Below are 19391 nucleotides of genomic sequence, written 5' to 3' on the forward strand. Positions count from 1 at the left end.
CTAGAATCCCTATTGTTCTGCTATGTTTGGAAAACTTAGGTATCAGCTCTTTTAATTTCCCAAATTAAATTTTTGTAATTTTGTAAATTTTGTGTAATTTCCCAAATTTTGTAATTTTTGTGTAATTTCCCACATTAAATTTTTGTGTAAAAGTATTTTCCCCTGGAATGTTGAAGGACACCAGTCTAGTCCGTAACTATCATGAAGCAGATACAATATATGCCCTTTGCCATGACCTTTGGAATTAGGCTCTTGGTTCTTGATGGGGGTGGCACATGGGGAAGGATAACCATAGGAGGATAGGGATAGGAGGAAGGATTGGGATAGGAGGGGGGAGGAAGCTGTGATATAAACAGAGCAATGGAGCTGGCTGCTTCTGAGTGAGCTCAGTGCTGATCTCACTGTGAGGCCATGTCATTTTTCCCTCCTCTCACTCTGTCCCCATCATTCTTCTTGGGTACAGGGCCACATGTACTTCTCAGGCAATTCCTCCAACTCCTGAAATAGATGGGGGTAGACTGGCCAAGGGATCTGTGGAAATTGATAGCCCTCCCTTGAATAACAGCCTGAGAAGCAAGGCTCCTTCAGTGCCATCAATCAGCAGTCACTGCAACAGAGAAAAGATTTTCCCTAGTGACTTAATCAGTCAGAGAGATGTGGCCTAGCTGATTGAGGGCAGCTAGAATGTGAGCAGTTGTTTCTATTATAACTTGTCATCAGCTCTTGGTCTCAATAAGGAAAGCTAGGTCACAGTAGCTTGAGCAAAAATCAAGACAGAAGTTTTGTTTAGTCCCTTGGAGAGATGCTGATTTGGAAAAGAGAGGATGAGGGTTTTCTTGAAGATGGTCAGTTATTGCATTTAATATGATATTTATATCCTAGCTTTCACATATGATCTAGGGCACTGGAGCAGAGATAAGAAGAAAGAACGCTATGTTTTTTTATTGGGTGGGGGAGGAGCATGAAGGTAATCTTTGTACTTTCCGTCTGGCATTCCTCCCTCATTCTGGCACCATTGCCTAGTGGCTGGCCTGCCACACTGTCCATCTCCCCAGATCTCCCCACTTCTCCTGGGCAGGAGGTCCTTCCCTGACAATAATCCCTCCCTATCACATTCCCCGTTTCCCTTCTTTTATAACGTTATCATCCAGAATCATCTCACTTTTGGTTCTTTCTTCTTTTTTTATTAAGATTTTATTTATTTATTTGACAGAGAGAGCATAGGCAGAGAGGCAGAGAGAGAGAGAGAGAGATGGGGAAGCAGGCTCCCTGCTGAGCAGAGAGCCTGATGCAGGGCTTGATCCCAGGACCCTAAGATCATGACCTGAGCTGAAGGCAGAAGCTTAACCCCAGGTGCCCACTTTTGGTTATTTCTTTACCTGTTCTCCACTTTTAGAGAGTAAACTTCATGATGAATGGGAACCTGAACTCACTCCGTAGTTATTACCTTATCATCTACCCACGGTGCCTGGAAGACTGTAGGTACACAATAACTATTTGGTTAATGAGTTAATTATTTCATATGTGTCAATTCTTTTAGGATAGCTATTATCTGATTGGGTTGTAGAAGCAAGGGCAGATTTGCAGACCTAGGCAGATCTCTGAATTCAGATAACACAAGGTCCATCTGGATTCAGGGGACCTGGATGGTCCATCCAGATGGTCCATCTGGATGCAGGGGACCATCTGGATTCGGACATTGGGGTAAAGAGTGGTCAGGAAACAGCAATGTGGGTAACTTTGAGTGAACTGAAAATAAATAAATAAATAAATAGTAAATACCACCTAGAAATTAGCAAACTCCTGCTTCTTCTCAGAAGGCTTCTCTATTTGTCCTTTGAAAGCAAGTGTATTCCTAAGCTTTCACTAGTTAGAGGTTTGTCTTTGTTGTTCAGTGAAAATCCTGGCTGGGAAGCAAAGGGACAGAGGGGAGGGAAGAAGAAATTCTTATGGGGGGCCCCTGATAGTCTTATGACATGAGTAAGCTTTGGACAGACCCATATGCCTATGGTCCATTATTCTTTGTGAATGGACATTGAGAAGGACTCAAGATAAAGTGTAAATTAAAAGTGTATAAAGCATATGATTGTCTGTTTTGTGTGTGTTGAGTTTGAGGAGTTCATTATAGATCTTGGATATCAACCTTTTGTCTGTACTGTCATTTGCAAATATCTTCTCCCATTCCGTGGGTTGCCTCTTTGGTTTTTTGACTGTTTCCTTTGCTGTGCAGAAGCTTTTGATTTTGATGAAGTCCCAAAAGTTTATTTTCGCTTTTGTTTCCTTTGCCTTTGGAGACGTATCTTTCTTTCTTTCTTTTTTTTTTTTTTTTTTAAGATTTTATTTATTTATCAGAGAGGGGGTGTGGGAGAGAGCGAGCACAGGCAGACAGAATGGCAGGCAGAGGCAGAGGGAGAAGCAGGCTAGCAGGCTCCCTGCCGAGCAAGGAGACCGATGTGGATGTGGGACTGGATCCCAGGATGCTGGGATCATGAGCTGAGCCGAAGGCAGCTGCTTAACCAACTGAGCTACCCAGGCGTCCCTGGAGACATATCTTGAAAGAAGTTGCTGTGGTTGATATCGAAGAGATTACTGCCTATGTTTTCCTCTAGGATTCTGATGGATTCCTGTCTCACGTTGAGGTCTTTTATCCATTTTGAGTTTATCTTTGTGTACGGTGTAAGACAATGGTCGAGTTTCATTTTTCTACATATAGCTGTCCAGTTTTCCCAGCATCATGTATTGAAGAGACTTTCTTTTTTCTACTGTATATTTTTTCCCGTTTTGTCGAAGATTAATTGACCATAGAGTTGAGGGTCCATATCTGGGCTCTCTACTCTGTTCCACTGGTCTATGTGTCTGTTTTTATGCCAGTACCATGCTGTCTTGGTGATCACAGCTTTGTAGTAAAGCTTGAAATCAGGTAACGTGATGTCCCCCAGTTTTATTTTTGTTTTTCAACATTTCCTTAGCGATTCGGGGTCTCTTCTGATTCCATACAAAGATACAGATGTAGTGAAAAGAAGGGCCATCTGTACCCCAATATTTATAGCAACAATGGCCATGGTCGCCAAACTGTGGAAAGAACCAAGATGCCCTTCAACGGACGAATGGATAAGGAAAATGTGGTCCATATACACTATGGAGTATTATGCCTCCATCAGAAAGGATGAATACCCAACTTTTGTAGCAACATGGACGGGACTGGAAGAGATTATGCTGAGCTAAATAAGTCAAGCAGAGAGAGTCAATTACCATATGGTTTCACTTATTTGTGGAGCATAACAAATAGCATGGAGGACATGGGGAGACAGAGAGGAGAAAGGAATTGGGGGAAATTGGAAGGAGAGGTGAACCATGAGAGACTATGGACTCTGAAAAACAACCTGAGGGGTTTGAAGTGGCGGGGGGAGTGGGAGGTTGGGGTACCAGGTGGTGGGTATTATAGAGGGCATGGATTGCATGGAGCACTGGGTGTGGTGAAAAAATAATGAATACTGATATGCTGAAAATAAATAAAAAAGAAAGAAAGAAAGAAAAATGCTGCAATAAATAAGCATCCATCTTTTGGAAAAAAAAAAAAGTGTATAAAGCACCATTACTGCAATGAACTTGCACTTTAGAATAGGACAGTCAAGGCATCCAGGCAAATACTCAGCAATGGTGCAGGGCCTTCAAATTAACACTGACGTCTCCCTGAATCTTAAATATACCCTCCTCACTACCATTTAGTAACCATCTATTGGACATTTAGAATGTACTCCTTAAGGCAGGGAAGACAAATCCCTGGGAGGGCACACTGTATGCTGGGAGATACCCCCAAAATAAACCTCTTTTCAGCATTGAGGGGACAGAGCTGAAGTTTTATATTTAAACTCATGAAAAATTTAATGACAAAACATGAGACTTTCAAGAAATCCTGTGCGGTAGTCAGGCTGTTTTGGATTGAGCCTCTGGTCCCCATAGCTCCTGCCCAGTACTTTCATTGTCATTTAGAAGCAATCTACATTTTTCACTATCTTTAACCATTCAGCATCTTTTCCTTTATGGATTTGGAATGTCTACGTATCCACCAGTTATGGATGAGATGTTTAGATGCAACAACTATTCCTTATGTTCACTCGAATTTGCCAGCCCTAGCCATTGGGATAGGGCCATGAAACAAGATCTGGCCAATGGATCCTAAGTAGAAGTGGTGGATGTCCCTTCCCAGATGAGCCTGTTAAGAGCTAATGTGTCTCCGCCTTCCCCTCCCCCACCCCTCAGTAACCTTGGAAGCCATATGTTGAGATGGGTCTCTAACTGCAAGATGAAGGCAAGTCCCCATCAACCTGCATCAGACTTTTCATGAGCCTGAAATAAATCTTCCATTGTACTAAACCATTGAGATTTTAGGATTTATTCATTTCCATTGCATGGTGTACACTATCTTTATCTACTACTTCATTCATAATCATTTCAAAGTAGAGGTGTCAGCTGAGGGTGGTAATATTTGTTTTCTGACTGATCATGATTTTGGATGTTAGCTTGTTTGTAGAGTCAAATCTACAAGATCCTGGTTTTGGACATAGGAGACTTGTCAGGGATGTTCACATGCTACACTGGTAGGAGTTCCAATATATCCCCAAACTAAACTTTAGGTTATTCTTTGTTTAACTTCTCAAACCAGTCTTTGCAGTTCCCAAGTGTTAATTTGAAATTCTCTGGTTATTAAAGTCCTGGAGCTTTTGTTAACCAAAATGACGAAAGGGGTTGACTGCAGTGACTGCTTGAAAAGTCTAATCTCAATAGAGCTGAAAGAACATGCAGACCTTCCCCAATAACAAGGCAACCTAAATCATACTCATATTGGAGAGAGTTCCAATGCATTCTATTGAACGGTTGCTATCCCCAACAAGAATATTATATTGCCTCATGTTAAATTGCATTGCAGGAGGCTGGCAAGAAACTCAGTGCACAAATCAAGGTTTAGAGGAACACACTTGATAGAATGGAACTGAAATGGGGCAAAGATCGGCAGTTCTAAGAGTGCAGCAATTGTTTGGAAACCCAAGACCCTCAAAAATTTCACCGTTCCTCAGAGGTGATAATGCTAAATTATACACTTTAAGAAATGAACACAGTGCAATAAACTTCCTAGTGAGAAGTGAATTGCTTGCTCATCTTTGGATGTTGTATTAATTCTCCAGATATAAGAATCCCCTATAAACAAGGGCTGTATCTTAAAATTTTATCTTTGCCAACTTTAACCCAATACCAGAAGTATACTAATAATAACAACTAGTATTTATAACCCCCTAATACAAGCCAGCTCTACTGTACACACATTATGTATATTAGTTTATTTAATCCTCAGGATAAACTGGTGGAGGAGGGATTATTATGAGCTGCTGTTTATCTTTAAAGAAACTGGGAGCCTCAAGTGTGGGGACTTTGAGAAAATTGCCCAAGGACATAGGTTTAGTGAATATTGAACCTGGTTTGAACCAGTTACCTGATTTTAGAATGTGACATTAAACAATAATGTCCCAATACCACTCTTAAGAGTATTCATGAATGGAAGAGAGAAAGAAGGAAAGAGGCCTGGATGTGAAGAAGTTATGGAAGAATGATGAAGGGGCGAGGGGAAAGTGGGGGGTACTAGAAGGAGGGTTGGATGGGTGAATGGAAAGAGCTTTAGAGAGAGGATTGGATGGAAGGATGAAAAGGTTAAATGGAAGAAGGAATGCAAGACAGGATAGAAAGCATGATGGATGGATGGATGGATGGATGGATGGATGGATGGATGGATGGATGGAAAAAAGTAATTTGACTGGAAGAATAGATGAAACAAATAGAATTCTTTTCCCTTACTCTAATGGAGTTTCCATTTTGCTGTTGATAAAGCCCATGATGCCCACAAAATAAAGACTTGCGGCAAAGATGATCTGGCTTTCCTTTCCTGAAAGCAATGCAGTTTGATTAGCAACTTTTCTCTCCCTTTCTCGTCTCATGCACATTGAACCCATGTGCTATCTCCTGCTTACGATTTCTTCCTTTAAACCTACCCTAGATTTTCTTTTACCTGGGTGTTAACTATATAAATGGTATTTGGAGACCCCAGGTTCTTGACTTTTTGGTCTTCTGCAAGGATGCAGAAAAAAACATCAGAGGGGCTGCTAATTGAACTTTTCTTATGAGAAAACATTCTGCGCTTAACTTCCAGGCCCTCTGAGTCCCAACTCAGTTTCTTCTCCATCACCTGGTGTCACATGCTCAATAAATAAATATGCATTTTTAAGAATGACTTGGTATGTCATAACTGGAATTGCACCAGCACCCTATATGCCATTTCCTCCAGTGAAACCAGCCCTGGAACTGCAAAGCTCACATCCCTCTATGCTCACTCCTGGGAACCTAGAAAGACTCTGAACACTTCCAAAGCCATCCCAGAGAGAGAATTCTATAATTATGAAATGAAATTTTTCTTCTTAGTTTTGGGGGGCAGAAAGAATCTGAATAACATTGAGTAGGATGCCCAACAGCCCCTCCAAAAAAACTTTAATTATCCTCCACAGAGCTGGGAACAGAAATGCAAACCTGCTCTGGCTCTCTGGTTTCTGCACTGTGAGTCCTCCATGGGTGCCTTGAGGAAAAGAGGGAGCCTGCATGTACTCATGGGGCAGGGTCTACAGATGACTCTTTAACCTTTTTTGTGCCTTGGAGCCATTAGCTATCTGATGAAGAATCTGAACCCTGTCTTAGAGCAATCTTTTCTAAATGTATAAGATAAATGCAAAGCACTGCAAAGGAAAGCAATCATTCTGAGTACAGTTTTCAAAATATTTCTTAACATTTGTGATGGAGCAAAAGATGACTTCTTTACTGCATAAATAATAAGATCTAGCTGTAGATCTGATAACTACCATAACTTTGGAGTCGAGGCAAATGTAATGATATTTGGAGATATGCTCAATGATGGGAAAGGCATATGAAAACATCTGTGATTTCTGTTGGTGACTGAGTCACAGGTACTACTAATACCGCTGCAGCATTGCCTACAGTCAGCACTGAAGAAAATGCTATATAGTTGTAGGTTTCAGTTAAAGGTTTTAGGTTACTGACCATGAAGATGCTGTTTTTTTTTTCCACATCCAAGTTCCCAGATCCCCTGAATTCTATCCATGGACCAAGGATGAGAACTCCTGAGAGCTAGTTTTTTGTTTTTAAAATTTATTTTTAATTTCTAAAAATTGAAGTACAATTGGCATACAAAGTTCTATGAGTTTCAGGTGTACAACACATTGATTCAAAAGGTCTAAATATTACGCAGGGCTCATCATGATAAGTGTAGTCACCATCTGTCACCATCAACAATATTACAATATTACTGACAATATTCCCTATTGTCATCACAGTAATACTTTTTATCACTGTGACTGATTTATTTTATAACTGGAAGTTTGCCCCCTCTTAATCCCCTTCCCTATTTTACCCATCCTCCTCTGGTAACCACCAGTTGGTTCTCTGTATGTGTGAGTCTGGCTTTTTTTTTTTTTTAATTTCTTTGTTTATTTGTTTTGTTTCTTTTAGATTGCACATATAAGTGAAATCAGGAGCTTTCTCTCTTTTTTAAAAAATTTAATCTAATTTTTTCAGTGTTCTAAGATTCATTCTTTATTTTCATTCATTTTAGTTTAGTCCTGATGGTAAAATGCTCTCTGCTCCCAGGTATATACCCAAATGAATTGAAATTTGAAAGCAAGGATTCTGCCTACTGCTCCCCCTGCTTGTATTCTCTCTTCTTTTTCTCTTTTTCTCTTTCTCTGTCAAATAAATAAATAAAATCTTTTTAAAAAGGTCATAAGGAAAAGAAAATACATTTATAACACCATACTATATTTATTGAAAAACATCACATATAAGTGGACCCACATAGTTCAGACTTGTGTTGCTCAGGACAACTGTAATTATGACTTCTGTTTCTGTTGGCCAAGAAGAGGAGAAGGCTGTAAAGCAACGAAAAGCATGTATTTAGGGTTTTAGGGATTGCAGTCCGGGGAACACAGAGTAGATTGAAATTGATGGGAATTTAAACTGTGCTCCGATTTGCCAGCCCGGAATGAAGGCTTACAGAGGCAAAAACCAAAAGGTTGCATAAATTGTTCTAAAAGAATTATGCAGACAGAGCTAAACTGGCTATCTCATACAGGATTGACTCTCTAGCTAGCTAGTGTTCCATTATCTCTATTTCAATCCAGAGTGGAAAGATGTGTTCCAGGAGGTGGTCCCGTTTAATGGACAAAAGTCCAAAGTCCATGGTGTTGGAAGGATTCAAACAGGAAAGGTACATAGGCCCTGCTTCCTCAATGTCCTCTGCACCCTAATTTGAAGGACTGTCTTAACAATTCTTACTTCATTTTGAATTTTTCTTTTACATTTTCAATATTGCCTTTGAAAGAGTTAATTTCAATAAAGTGTTAGCACAGCCCCTGAGCCCTCTATAATTCTGTTTTATTATTTATTTTTTTTAAGGATTTTATTTATTTATTTGACAGAGAGAGATACAGTGAGAGAAGGAACACAAGCAGTGGGAGTGGGAAAGGGAGAAGGAGGCTTCCCACAGAACAGGGAGCCTGACACGGGGCTCGATTCCAGGACCCTGGGATCATGACCTGAGCCTAAGGCAGACACTTAATGACTGAGTCACCCAGATGTCCCAGTTAAGTCCATTTTAAACATGTGAAGAGGAGTCTTTACAAAGTTAGTTGCCTTGCTGGAATTCACGTAACTGTACTGAGGAAGGTCCAAAAAATTGTGGCTTCAATCTTGTGCTTTTGCATCCAGGATTCTTGATATTTATGTTCTGTTGTACTGTGTTCTAGTCAAAGTCAAATGGAAGGCAGACCAGATCTTTCTGCCCTTCCCTAAAAATCTAAATATAGAAAAGGAAAATCTAAATATAGAAAAATCTAAATATATAGAGTGTTAATCCAGACTCTCAGGCATTTGTTGTGATTACTCAAGGTGTGTTGAGGATGTGGTAATGCTGTTCTAGATTGTTCCATCTCAGTGCTAATTGATATACAATCTCTTAGTCTATCATCCTCTTACAGCTCTGAGCTCTTTTGGAGGAAGATTTAATTTCAGTTTACATTTTAGATAGGAAAGGAGAAAGACTGTGAAAATGAGAGAATAGCCACGTTATATCTGTGGCTAAATGTCACCGTATTTCTGGAGGACATTGAGCAGGATGGTTAAGAGACAATACATGATATGGAAGTTTAGATGAAGAGTTGTGGAATTGAACCCAAAGAGAGAAGCTGCTAGAACGTGGTCTCTATTAGTATCCCTATGCTCTCTTGACTCCCCATGGCCATTTCCCAGATAGTCCATTCAGGCCTTCTTGTCTTCTTGCAAACCCTTCTCCAAACACACCCACTGATTTCCTTCAGAGACGTTGCTCTTTGCCTGATCACCAGAACACCAGCCCACATGCAGCACTTCCTCCTGGGTTCCCCTTCCTAAGATATTTATTAGCCTTATCTGACACCTTCTAGACGTATAGCTTCTCACCGAATAAGGAGCTGGTCAAGTCCTCAGGCACAGAAGAGAGAACTTTTTTGATGACAGGGAAACTTTGTCAATTTAGAAATCAAGTCACCCTTCCAGGCTCCAGAAATTTACTGTGTATAGCAAACTAATTTCCTGTCCCCAAATTCCTACAGCATTCCAAATCTTGGGTAATTAATTGTGCTGTTTTCAATAAAACTGATTTGTTATACATGTAATGTAATGAATTAATCTCTATAGTTTTGTAAGTCTTTTGATGAACACGTCTTGTTTAGATTTGTAGAAAATCATTTCGAATACTCAGGTCAGCTCACCTGAACACTCCTCTCCTCACCTTTCAGATTTAATTTCTTGACTTAGCATTCCCTTGGCCCACATGTTAATGGTAATCATGAAAGTCTGGCAAGGTGGAAAGAAGCCCAGCCTGCTTTCTGTTTGGGCACAGACTTCCTAAAGGCTACCTTTATAGCTTCTAGATGTTAGATTGGCACAACATATAGTGTTTCTTATGTTTCTGACACTCAGCATCTCCTAACCACTGAAGAGTAAGACAGAACTATGAGTGATATTTCCCTAGTGCTACCAGGAAGGAAGGAAGAGAGGAATTAAAAAGGAAGGAATGAAGGGAGAGAGAGGCCCTCTTCCTATGGCAATCCTCATATACTAATTCTTAAAACATGGGTTTGCCTTGTTTCCTAAGGCCTGTTTTTTTTTGTTTGTTGGTTTTGTTTTGTTTTGTTTTTTAACTCCCCTTATGTTTTATTTGTAAAGATTTGACTTGAGGAGGACAGGATGGTGATTCCACATTGTGACTGCCTGCCAGGTGTCCTGGAACAGGTGAGTTGATAGCACTTCACCTGGGGCCCAATGCATGCTTCTTATGTTTACTTTTCATTGTATTGCTTAACTCATTGAGTCATTGACTGTTTTTGTTTTGTTTTGTTTTGTTTTGAGACCACACCCTCCCTTCTAGGAAGGAGAATGAGAAAGAATATGCCCATGCAAATCTCAGAATAATAACATCATTACAAAAAAATTCAATTTAGGGGCATGTACTTTCCAATGATCCGGTGTTATATAAGCCACTAAGGGTACTGCTTGGCAATAGTTGCTTTTGAGATAATTCTGTTCATGGTCAGATTCATTTATGTTGGTTCTCAGCCACCTACAAACAAATTGCCATAGGTCTTCTTTTTTCCCTCCAGAAAGCACAGTCTTGGTGGTTCTTCATTAGTACACGTCTGCCTCCAGGGCAATTGACAGAGATCAGGGTGCCTTGGGACATGTGCTGAAGCCAGGTGAGAAGGCAGCCATCTTTTTGGGAGGCCAGGTCCCTGCCATGTCTCATTTCTCTTCCTCTTACTAGAGGGCTTCAGGACATTTGTATTCCTGTCAGAAGCAGGTGGGAGATCTCAAAAGGGAAGAAGTCAGCAACATGGAAGCACTACCATCAATGAGGACTTCCCACATAGCTCTGGGCCATGATGATCTCTCATGCTATATTCATAGCAGAGAGAAAGTGGCCTGGTTTTGTTTCCATGTTCCTGGAATTCCAGATATATTGATTAATAGGAAGATAATACAGGGAGCCAGGAGTAAGTGGAGGAATGTAGCCAGTTAAGGAATCCAACACAGACCATTAAATAAAAGGGAATGGCAAGATTTCATTCTTTTTGATGGCTGAGTAATATTCCATCATGTATATATAGAACACATCTTTATCTATTCATCGGTTGATGGACATCTGGGCTTTTTCCATTATTTTGGCTTTTGCAGACATTGCTGCTATAAACATTGGGGTGCATGTGCCCTTTTGAATCATTATTTTTGTATCCTTTGGATAAATACCTAGTAATATAATTGCTGGATCATAGCATAGTTCTCTTTTTAACTTTTTGAGGAACCGCCATACTGTTTTCCAGAGTGGCTGTACCAATTTGCATTCCCACTAACAGTGTAAGAGTATTTCCCTTTCTCCACATCCTTGCCAACATCTATTTTTTCCTGAGTTGTTAATCTTAGCCATTCTGCCCTGTGTGGTGTGTTATCTCATTGTGGTTTTGATTTGTAATGATGTGGATGGAACTAGAGAGTATTATGCTAAACAAAATAAATCAGAGAAAGACAAATACCATATTATTTCACTCATATATGGAATTTAAGAAACAAAACAGGTGAACATGGGGGAAGAGAAGGAAAAAATAGGATAAAAACAGAGAGAGGCAAACCAGAAGAGACTCTTAACTAGAGGGAACAAACTGAGGGCTGCTGGAGGAGAGGTTGGTGGGGGCTAGGGTAACTGGGTGATGGGCATTAAGGAAGGCACTTGACAGAATGTGCACTGGGTGTTATAGGTAACCGATGAATCACTATTTTCTGCCCCTGAACGCTACCCGTTAACTAGCTTTAATTTAAATAAAATAAATATTTAATAATTTAAATAATTAAATTAAATTAAAATATGTAAATAAGATAATTTTAAAAGAGATAGAGTATAATACCTCTCTTCTATACTCTCATCAAAGCACCAGAAGTGAAGTGAGTAGGTGGAGTAAGGGAGCACCATGGGTGGTGGTTGCTCCTGACTCACAACCTGGGAAGCCAGGTATGTCCAGAATACACAACCTGGGAAAGCTACTGCGCTTGATTCTTCCTTTTAAAGGGGATTCTTCCTTTTAGAGGGGATGTGATATATATTGAGATGACCTTTGCATTAACGAAGACATTGACCAAACCCCAACCACAACTCTGCTTAAAACTTGCCTAACCCCCAAGCAATTGTGGCAAACTGAGGCCCCCTGAGACTGGAGTATGATTTTTTCTGAGACAATGAAAAATAAAGGTTTATTGCCTGCTCAGGAGTATTAAAATTTCCATGGCACTTGTGGAGACTTAGGGCAAAGTTCCATTTACTATTTTTGCTATTGCAATTGAGGAGTTAACTGAAAAGCTCTTCAAAACCCACTTTTTAAAGAACTTGGACTGAGTAAAAAATGATCCAAATGATCCAAGTCCTTTTTTTTTTTTTTTTTTAGATTTTATTTGACAGAAAGAGAACAAGCATGATCCAAGGGGAGAGGGAGAAAGCAGGTTCCTCACTGAGCATGCAGCCCAACACGGAGCTCCATCCAGGAATGCTCAGATCATGACCTGAGCCAAAGGCAGACACTTAACTGACTGAGCCACCCAGGCACACCCCTCCCCTCGCAACCCCAAGTGCCAATAACTTAAACACACATGCTATCTTTGCCTTTATTCTCTAATGATCTGGGCAATGAGGGTGAACTAAATCACCAGGTTGACATTCCAATCCAGTGCATGTGGTCGAGGGACCCTGGGAGGTTCGGAAACCTGCAGCTGTTATTATCCGATCTGCCTCGCGCAGCAGTGGATATTTGCTCAAACTCATAAAAATTTCTCTACAAGGTCTATTGAATGTCGCTGGTATTTGTAACATAATAATCAAAATGAATTGTTGCTCTGGTGGTAGAATGAATACACAAGGGCTGATTAATCCACTTGCAGAAACCCTGAAATGAAGATGAAAAACATAATAATAGCCACCCTTAATATTAACCCCGTGGGGACTCGGTTATTAATTGGTCTGGATTTGAGCACAGCTTTTAATCAACTCACAGGGTTTTAAGCTTACACCCCCAGAACTGCTCATTCATCTCCAAGAACTGTGAATTAAATGGTGAGCAAATGTCAGTGAAGGTCCTTTTGAGAGCTCATTTTAGGACATTTCTTTTACATCCATATTTTGTAATAAAGCCATGCAGCTGTGCACCTAACCGAGCTCACATCTGGAGAGAATTTGTCTTCAATTTTTCATAGAATAATGAAAGGATAGCTCTATGCTGCAGAGTAAACAGGTTTTTGAATCTATACTCGGGTAATTCAGGTCAAAGTAATTATTCTTAAGGGAGGAGGAAAGAGGATCTTATAAATGAAAATAATGGATTCGGACACTGGGGTAATAAACTGGCCTGTAAGGCTGATCTCAGCAGGGGTCCTAAAATATTTGGATTTCAAGGAATTCTTTGAAAACTCTCTTTCCCCAGAACAAGAAACTATGGACATATATGAGTCCCAACATAAACAAAATCTAGGGAATTCATAAACTCCCTAATGTCCATCTTCTGAGTTTTAAGTAAGAGCCTCAATTTAGATGCTTCATAGTACTTAATGACTCCTTTCCTGTAATGCCCTTTACACCTGTTATGATTGGTTCATTGCCTGTCTTTTTTGATAGCCTAGAAGCTCTCCAAAGGTAGAAGCCACGTAGATTTTCATCACTGAACACCCAGCATATAAGTCAAGGCCTGGAACACAGGTAGAACTCAATACATATTTATGAAATTAAAAGACAGAATCCTCATCTACTGAATGTTTAATGCTCTTGTCCAAGTTCAAATAATACTAAGTAAAAGGAGAGAGAGCGAGAGAGAGATTTTCCACAATTTGGACGACACTAATTGTTCCCAGGTCTCCAGTCGTCCTGGCTAACCTTTCATTGTACATGATTGACTTAAGGATAATAGGTTTGTGAAAATTAGTGTTCATAATTATATTTTGTTCATTGAGTTTTCTAAAGCAGTGTTGCTCAAACTTGAGCATGCGTGAGAGTTACCTGGGGGGCTTGGGAAAATAGAGATGTCTAGGCTTGATCCTCAGATAACCATGATGCTTAGAGGACCAGCTTGGGGCCCGAAATTCTGTATTTCTAATAGGCTCCAGGTGTTGCAGATACTGATGGTCCATGGACCACACTTTGAAGAACAAGTCTTTGAAAACCCCATGACGTGATTCTCAGGATCTCCTTTCCCATGGAGGGAATCTAGAGAGTCACATCAACCAGGTAACACAAAGCGCTGGGATCCTGAAGGCAGATCTTTAAACTTCAGTTTCTGTGTGTATTGTGTCAGGATATCACCCCACTAATGGGTCAGAATAACACCTTATCACACCTCCACATCACATTCCTCATAGGGTTCTACTTCAGGAGATACAGCTACAAAGTAATTGAGCTCTTTATTTGTCTTATTACATAAACACTATTATAATAGCATTAATTGAACTTTTCAGTAAGAAAAATAAATCTCCTCTAATCCTTCCATTTTATTGGAGTTTTTTTGTTTGTTTGCTTTGGGTTTTTTGTTTCTTTTTGTTATGAGCATGCTAATTTTTAAATAGTTGTAATCATGATGAATACAAGACTTGTGTTCAGCTTTTACTTAACATATTGGGTATTTTTCATTAAGGTGCATTGTTTTCATTATTTTAGTGATGGTTAAATAAATATACTAAAATATACATGTGCTCCTGAGTTTTATCCCTTCAATGCAGTGACCCTGAGAGTCTATAAGCCTACTCCATTGTAAGGGTATTCCTCAAATATATTTCGGATGCCTCTTTTGGAAAAATTAACTCTAAGAGATTCAAGAAGAGCAATCTTATTCAGCCTCAGTCTGAAAAGAGAGTTACCCAACATCATTCCTTACTATTAACCTTGCTTGACTCTAAAAGACCTTTCCCATTTTCAAAAAGAAATAAAAACAAAGACACAAATATATCAAGGATCAATATTGATCAATATTGATCAATCACTACTACAGGGCATGAAGACTACAGGTCCTGGTGATGGAGGTTTGCTGTTTTGTAAGATCCTTCAATTCCTCCAGGAATGACCTATAATTCCTGTAAAAATATATTTTTTGCAGACTAATCTTAACTTCTTATGGAAACATACATATGTGAGAACAAATACGATTCTGAGTAAGAGACCAGAATTCACCAGATTTTATAATGGGCTATGAATAGAAGAATTAATAGAAGAGTCCAAAAATGGATTTGGGGGCACCTGGGTGGCTCAGTGTGTTAAGCCTCTGCCTTCAGCTCAGGTCATGATCTTAGGGTCCTGGGATCAAGCCCCACATTGGGCTCTCTGCTCAGCAGGGAGCCTGCTTCCTCCTCTCTCTGTGCCTGCCTCTCTGCCTACTTGTGATCTCTCTCTATCAAATAAATAAATCTTTTTTTAAAAATGGATTTGAATTCTGTATTTCTTAAAAGCAAGACTTTAAGTTGATGTGAATTGATTTTTTTTTTAATGCATGGAATAGAGACAAATTAGATATTTGAAAACACAGTTTAGTAGACCTCTATCTAAATTGCTGCATCCAAAAAAAAAAAAAATCCAAATGGAAGAAAGATTTAAGGGGTGCCTGGGTGGCTTAGTCGTTAAGCATCAGACTTTGACTTAGGTCATGATCCCAGAGTCCTGGGATCAAGCCCTGCATCAGGCTCCCTGCTCAGGGGGAAACCTGCTTCTCCTTCTCCCTCTCCCTCTTCTTGTGTTTCCTCTCTCACAGTGTGTTTCTCTGTCAAATCAATAAATAACATCTTTAAAAAAATATTTAAGTGTTTAAATAAAACAACTATAAAATGACCCAAAGGAAATATGGAAGACTGATAAATTCGACTATATAAAATGTAAAGTTTCTATACGGCAGCAATACCATACTGAAAGCAAAGGTCATAAGAAAAATGATCAACCTGAAAAAAATTCTTAGCACATAAGAAAAAAGGATAAACTTCCTTTCTTTTTTTAAATTATGTTCAGTTAGCCAACATATAGTACATCATTAGTTTTTGATGTAATGTTCAACAATTCTTGTTTGCATATGATAAGCACACCCTGTGCCCATCACAACAGGTGCCCTCCTTAATACCCATCACCTAGCTACCACATCCTTCGACTGCCCTCCCTTTTGAAACCCTCAGTTTGTCTCCTGGGGTCCACAGTCTCTCATGGTTTGTCTCCCTCTCTAATTTTTTTTCCCCTTCAGTTTTCTCTCCCTTCCCCTATGGTCCTCCATGCTATTCCTCATGTTCCACATATGAGTGAAACCATATGATAATTGTCTTTCTCTGCTTGACTTAATTCACTTAACATAATCCCCTCCAGTTGCAGCCATGTTGATGCAAAATGGTGGGTATTCATCCTTTCTGATGGCCGAGTAATATTCCATTGTATATATGAACCACCTCTTCTTTACCCATTCATCTGTTGAAGGACATCTTAGCTCTTTCCATAGTTTGGTTATTATGGACATTCCTGCTATGAACATTGGGGTGCATGTGCCCCTTGTTTTTACTACATCTGTATCACAAAGTACCCTTTCTTTTTTTTTTTTTTTAAGATTTTATTTATTTATTTGACAGAGAGAAATCACAAGTAGGCAGAGAGGCAGGCAGAGAGATAGAGAGAGGAGGAAGCAGGCTCTCCGCTGAGCAGAGAGCCCGATGCGGGACTCGATCCCGGGACCCTGAGATCATGACCCGAGCCGAAGGCAGCGGCTTAACCCACTGAGCCACCCAGGTGCCCCACAAAGTACCCTTTCAAATCAATTACAAAATACCAGAGTCACAATACAAAAATGTACAACACATCTGACCAAAAAACAGAACTGTGTTTTGTTATGAAGTTATACAACATCATTCCTATTAAGTAAAGATATGTTAAAACATCATTTTTTTATGTATCAGATTGGAAGCTACCAAAAGATTTAATAGTTTATAGTATTATTAGCAATGATTAAAGGAACCAGGCAGTCTTATATCATCCTGATGAAAGTATAAATTGCTACAATCTCATTGTATATCAGTGTGATAGATAAATACCTACCACAAAATAAAATGTACATATTCCCTTAAACTATGATTTTTATTTCTAGGAATTTATGTCATAATTATACTCACAAATGTGCACTGAAATATATGTATAAATATATTCATTATGAAATGATCTGTAATAGTTTAAAAAATATGAAGCAACCTAGACAGGGGAATGGCTACATAAATTATGAAACATCCATTCAATAGAACAGTAGATAATTACAAAGAATGAGGTAGAACTCTGTGTGCTGACAAGGAAAAATCCCCAAGTGATATAATGTCAAATTAAAAAAGAAGAGAAAGGAAAGGCAAATTGTAGAATAGCATATAGAGTGTATATATTATGCTTCTGTCTCCTTTTAAACTGAATCCTTGAAGTTAAAAAATAATATCTAATATTTATTTAGTTCTCTCTGTAAGTACATCTCTCATAAGAATATCATGAAAATGAAATGAGATAATGTATATAACAACCTGTGAGCTAGTTCCAGTTATTTATTGCTACATAACAAAATACCCTAACACTTAGTGGTTAAAACAAGGGTTCTCTTAGAACAATAAAAAAACGAAGCAAACAAACAAAAAAATCTCTTCCTCTTTGTTGTTGGGTAGCATTCCAGTGTATGACTATGCTATAATTTGTTTGTCTCATCACCAGTTAATAGACATTTGTATTTTTTCTAGTTTTTGAGCATTATAGATGAAGCTTCTGTGAACATTCAGGTACAGGTTAGAAGAATGAAAAGGCAAACGGTAGCAAAAAAAAAAATTAATCACAGAGCATCTGAAAAAGTACATGTATCTAGAATACATAGAAGAACTTCAAAATTCGTTAACAGAGTAAAAGAAAAAAACAATAAAGAAATGGGAAAAAGATTGAACAGATAGTTCATATGATATAAGGATAACAAATAAGCACATGAAACAAGATGCTCACTGGTCACCTGGGAAAATTAAAATCTAAATGAGTTATCACAACATAACTTTTAAAAAGTTGTTTATAAGTCTATAACTTTAATAAAGTTGTTAGAAAATTTCTTAAAAGTTAAACAAACATCTACTTTATGATTTAGCTAGTATTCTAGGTATTTACTCAAACTGAACTTTGATTTCTGATTATTTGAATGTTTCTTGGACTGGAGTATAAATGGAAACACCTTTAGCTTAGGGACACAGTTTTTCAAGTCTTGGTTTATCTTATCTTTTTATTTAATGTGGTTATTTCTAACATCGAGTGTTATGCCTAGAACCTGATAGCTGTTCAGTAAAAACAATCTTGTAAGTAAAAGGTGAGCAACAGAAAATACTCCTGAATTTGTTACTAGAGGATAGGATAAAGGAAGCCAAAACAGAAATAAAGACAGTAAGAATTCAGTATTTCCTAGTTCTGTGAGTTGACTGGGTTTTCCGCTACACCGACCTGAGCTCGCTTGAGCTGCTTCATTGAGCTGGCAAGCTGGTCAGTGGTAGCACTCAGGTGGGAAGACTAGAATGGCTGGGCCTCACTTTCCACATAGCCTCTCACCTGAACTTCTTCCTGGTGGGCTTCTCCTCATCACGGTAGTCCCAGGACAGCATTGCAAGAGGACAGTCCCAGTGCTCAAGAACTTAGCAAGATTCTGCTTGTATCATATTTGCATGTCATATGACTAAGTAGCAGAGCCAATGTGGGTCAATATAAAGCATGAAAAGCAGAAACTGAAATTGTTGGGAGGCATTACTGTAAGAAACTCCTATAAAATATGTTCAATCACCCTCATTTTACCAGTAAACAAACTGAGGCTTAGAAAGAATTAAATGACATGCCAAAGGCCACATGGCTAGTAAGAAGGAGAGTAGAAAGTTCTCTCTTGTTCCCCTGATTACAGAGCTTACGCTCTTGACCACCACTGTATGTAACAGAATACTTTGCTTTCTCTACCTCAAACCATTTTCCACATTCTTCTCATATCTTTGACTTTAATTTTAGTTTTCCTTCTGCACATTTTAAACTAGCTAGTTTCAAAGGGTAGTAAACTTCTGCTTTTTCTCACATTCTGTTAGTCCAATTAGACTCTTCCCTGAGGCTGTTTTTGGATATGCCCAGCCTTACCCCAACTGTTGGCATTGACCCACCTCCTGGAATACCTTCTCACTTCATAACTGCTTCTGGAATCTCAGAAATA

The sequence above is a fragment of the Mustela lutreola genome, chromosome 9 (genome assembly GCF_030435805.1).
Source record: "Mustela lutreola isolate mMusLut2 chromosome 9, mMusLut2.pri, whole genome shotgun sequence".
NCBI lineage: Eukaryota > Metazoa > Chordata > Mammalia > Carnivora > Mustelidae > Mustela > Mustela lutreola.